Below are 5,005 nucleotides of genomic sequence, written 5' to 3'. Positions count from 1 at the left end.
CTATAACTCTTCTTTTCTTCAGATGACTCTATAACTCTTCTCCTCTTTTGATGACTCTCTATAAATCTTCTCCTCTTCTGATGACTCTCTATAACTCTTCTCCTCTTCTGATGACTCTCTATAACTGTTCTTCTTCAGATGACTATCTATAACTGCTCCTCCACTGATGACTCTCTATAACTCTGCTCTTCTTCAGATGACTCTCTATAGCTCTGTTCCTCGTCATATGACTCTCTATAACTCTGCTCTTCTTCAGATGACTCTCTATAACTGCTATAACTGCTGCTCCACTGATGACTCTCTATAACTCTGCTCTTCTTCAGATGACTCTCTATAACTCTGCTCCTCTATATGACTCTCTATAACTCTGCTCCTCTTCGGTTGACTCTATAACTGCTCCTACTCCAATGACTCTCTATAACTGCTCCTCTTCAGATGACTCTATAACTCTGCTCCTCCACTGATGACTTTGTATAGTAATAATTCGTAATAATCTCTCTCCACTATTACTTCTTAGTGACAGTCTCTCTCTTTGGGGCAAATTTATTAATTATTAATTAATAAATATGCCCCTTTGTCTTGTCTATGACTTCTCTCTCTCTCTCCACTGTGTTACCTTTCATCTTTGTGACTGTCTCTCTTTCTCTATTACAGTGACTGTCTCTCCTCTATGACTTCTCAGTGACTCTCTCCAGTATGATGTCTTGGTGACAGTCTCCTCTAACTTCTCAGTGACTCTCTCTCAAGTATGATGTCTCGGTGACTGTCTCCTCTGACTTCTCAGTGACTCTCTCTCCAGTATGATGTCTCGGTGACTGTCTCCTCTGACTTCTCAGTGACTCTCTCCAGTTTGATGTCTTGGTGACTCTCTCCAGTATGATGTCTTGGTGACTCTCTCCAGTATGATGTCTTGGTGACTCTCTCCTCTATGACTTCTCAGTGACTCTCTCCAGTATGATGTCTCGGTGACTGCCTCCTCTGACTTCTCAGTGACTCTCTCTCCAGTATGATGTCTCGGTTACTGCCTCCTCTGACTTCTCAGTGACTCTCTCTCCAGTATGATGTCTCGGTGACTGTCTCCTCTGACTTCTCAGTGACTCTCTCTGCAGTATGATGTCTTGGTGACTTTCTCCTCTGACTTCTCAGTGACTCTCTCCAGTTTGATGTCTTGATGACTCTCTCCAGTATGATGTCTTGGTGACTCTCTCCAGTATGATGTCCTGGTGACTCTCTCCAGTATGATGTCTCGGTGACTGTCTCCTCTGACTTCTCAGTGACTCTCTCCAGTTTGATGTCTTGGTGACTCTCTCCAGTATGATGTCTTGGTGACTCTCTCCAGTATGATGTCTTAGTGACTCTCTCCTCTATGACTTCTCAGTGACTCTCTCTCCAGTATGATGTCTTGGTGACTGTCTCCTCTGACTTCTCAGTGACTCTCTCTCCAGTATGATGTCTCGGTGACTGTCTCCTCTGACTTCTCAGTGACTCTCTCCAGTATGATGTCTTGGTGACTCTCTCCAGTCTGATATCTTAGTGACTGTCTCCTCTATGACTTCTCAGTGACTCTCTCTCCAGTAAGATGTGTTGGTGACTCTCTCCAGTATGATGTCTTGGTGACTCTCTCCAGTATGATGTCTTGGTGACTCTCTCCAGTATGATGTCTTGGGGACTCTCTCCAGTATGATGTCTTGGGGACTCTCTCCAGTCTGATATCTTGGTGACTGTCTCCTCTATGACTTCTCAGTGACTCTCTCTCCAGTAAGATGTCTTGGTGACTCTCTCCAGTATGATGTCTTGGTGACTCTCTCCAGTATGATGTCTTGGTGACTCTCTCCAGTATGATGTCTTGGTGACTCTCTCCAGTATGATGTCTTGGGGACTCTCTCCAGTATGATGTCTTGGGGACTCTCTCCAGTATGATGTCTTGGGGACTCTCTCCAGTATGATGTCTTGGGGACTCTCTCCAGTCTGATATCTTGGTGACTGTCTCCTCTATGACTTCTCAGTGACTCTCTCTCCAGTAAGATGTGTTGGTGACTCTCTCCAGTATGATGTCTTGGTGACTCTCTCCAGTATGATGTCTTGGTGACTCTCTCCAGTATGATGTCTTGGGGACTCTCTCCAGTATGATGTCTTGGGGACTCTCTCCAGTCTGATATCTTGGTGACTGTCTCCTCTATGACTTCTCAGTGACTCTCTCTCCAGTAAGATGTCTTGGGAACTCTCTCCAGTATGATGTCTTGGTGACTCTCTCCAGTATGATGTCTTGGGGACTCTCTCCAGTATGATGTCTTGGGGACTCTCTCCAGTATGATGTCTTGGTGACTCTCTCCAGTATGATGTCTTGGGGACTCTCTCCAGTATGATGTCTTGGGGACTCTCTCCAGTATGATGTCTTGGGGAATCTCTCCAGTCTGATATCTTGGTGACTGTCTCCTCTATGACTTCTCAGTGACTCTCTCTCCAGTAAGATGTCTTGGTGACTCTCTCCAGTATGATGGCTTGGTGACTCTCTCCAGTATGATGTCTTGGTGACTCTATCCAGTATGATGTCTCAGTGACTGTCTCCTCTGGCTTCTCAGTGACTCGCTCTCCAGTATGATGTCTTGGTGACTCTCTCCTCTATGACTTCTCAGTGACTCTCTCTCCAGTATGATGTCTTGGTGACTGTCTCCTCTGACTTCTCAGTGACTCTTTCTCCAGTATAATGTCTTGGGGACTCTCTCCAGTATGATGTCTTGGTGACTGTCTCCTCTGACTTCTCAGTGACTCTCTCCAGTCTGATATCTTGGTGACTGTCTCCTCTATGACTTCTCAGTGACTCTCTCTCCAGTAAGATGTCTTGGTGACTGTCTCCTCTAACTTCTCAGTGACTCTCTCTCAAGTATGATGTCTCGGTGACTGTCTCCTCTGACTTCTCAGTGACTCTCTCTCCAGTATGATGTCTCGGTGACTGTCTCCTCTGACTTCTCAGTGACTCTCTCCAGTTTGATGTCTTGGTGACTCTCTCCAGTATGATGTCTTGGTGACTCTCTCCAGTATGATGTCTTGGTGACTCTCTCCTCTATGACTTCTCAGTGACTCTCTCCAGTATGATGTCTCGGTGACTGCCTCCTCTGACTTCTCAGTGACTCTCTCTCCTGTATGATGTCTCGGTGACTGCCTCCTCTGACTTCTCAGTGACTCTCTCTCCAGTATGATGTCTCGGTGACTGTCTCCTCTGACTTCTCAGTGACTCTCTCTGCAGTATGATGTCTTGGTGACTTTCTCCTCTGACTTCTCAGTGACTCTCTCTCCAGTATGATGTCTTGGTGACTGTCTCCTCTAACTTCTCAGTGACTCTCTCTCAAGTATGATGTCTCGGTGACTGTCTCCTCTGACTTCTCAGTGACTCTCTCTCCAGTATGATGTCTCGGTGACTGTCTCCTCTGACGTCTCAGTGACTCTCTCCAGTTTGATGTCTTGGTGACTCTCTCCAGTATGATGTCTTGGTGACTCTCTCCAGTATGATGTCTTGGTGACTCTCTCCTCTATGACTTCTCAGTGACTCTCTCCAGTATGATGTCTCGGTGACTGCCTCCTCTGACTTCTCAGTGACTCTCTCTCCAGTATGATGTCTCGGTGACTGCCTCCTCTGACTTCTCAGTGACTCTCTCTCCAGTATGATGTCTCGGTGACTGTCTCCTCTGACTTCTCAGTGATTCTCTCTCCAGTATGATGTCTCGGTGACTGTCTCCTCTGACTTCTCAGTGACTCTTTCTCCAGTATGATGTCTTGGGGGCTCTCTCCAGTATGATGTCTCGGTGACTGTCTCCTCTGACTTCTCAGTGACTCTCTCTGCAGTATGATGTCTTGGCGACTTTCTCCTCTGACTTCTCAGTGACTCTCTCTCCAGTATGATGTCTTGGTGACTTTCTCCTCTAACTTCTCAGTGACTCTCTCTCAAGTATGATGTCTCGGTGACTGTCTCCTCTGACTTCTCAGTGACTCTCTCTCCAGTATGATGTCTCGGTGACTGTCTCCTCTGACTTCTCAGTGACTCTCTCCAGTTTGATGTCTTGATGACTCTCTCCAGTATGATGTCTTGGTGACTCTCTCCAGTATGATGTCCTGGTGACTCTCTCCAGTATGATGTCTCGGTGACTGTCTCCTCTGACTTCTCAGTGACTCTCTCCAGTTTGATGTCTTGGTGACTCTCTCCAGTATGATGTCTTGGTGACTCTCTCCAGTATGATGTCTTAGTGACTCTCTCCTCTATGACTTCTCAGTTACTCTCTCTCCAGTATGATGTCTTGGTGACTGTCTCCTCTGACTTCTCAGTGACTCTCTCTCCAGTATGATGTCTCGGTGACTGTCTCCTCTGACTTCTCAGTGACTCTCTCCAGTATGATGTCTTGGTGACTCTCTCCAGTCTGATATCTTAGTGACTGTCTCCTCTATGACTTCTCAGTGACTCTCTCTCCAGTAAGATGTGTTGGTGACTCTCTCCAGTATGATGTCTTGGTGACTCTCTCCAGTATGATGTCTTGGTGACTCTCTCCAGTATGATGTCTTGGGGACTCTCTCCAGTATGATGTCTTGGGGACTCTCTCCAGTCTGATATCTTGGTGACTGTCTCCTCTATGACTTCTCAGTGACTCTCTCTCCAGTAAGATGTCTTGGTGACTCTCTCCAGTATGATGTCTTGGTGACTCTCTCCAGTATGATGTCTTGGTGACTCTCTCCAGTATGATGTCTTGGTGACTCTCTCCAGTATGATGTCTTGGGGACTCTCTCCAGTATGATGTCTTGGGGACTCTCTCCAGTATGATGTCTTGGGGACTCTCTCCAGTCTGATATCTTGGTGACTGTCTCCTCTATGACTTCTCAGTGACTCTCTCTCCAGTAAGATGTGTTGGTGACTCTCTCCAGTATGATGTCTTGGTGACTCTCTCCAGTATGATGTCTTGGTGACTCTCTCCAGTATGATGTCTTGGGGACTCTCTCCAGTATGATGTCTTGGGGA

Source organism: Engystomops pustulosus, chromosome 3 (assembly GCF_040894005.1).
Source record: "Engystomops pustulosus chromosome 3, aEngPut4.maternal, whole genome shotgun sequence".
NCBI lineage: Eukaryota > Metazoa > Chordata > Amphibia > Anura > Leptodactylidae > Engystomops > Engystomops pustulosus.
Note: the sequence above shows the minus strand (reverse complement) of the source record.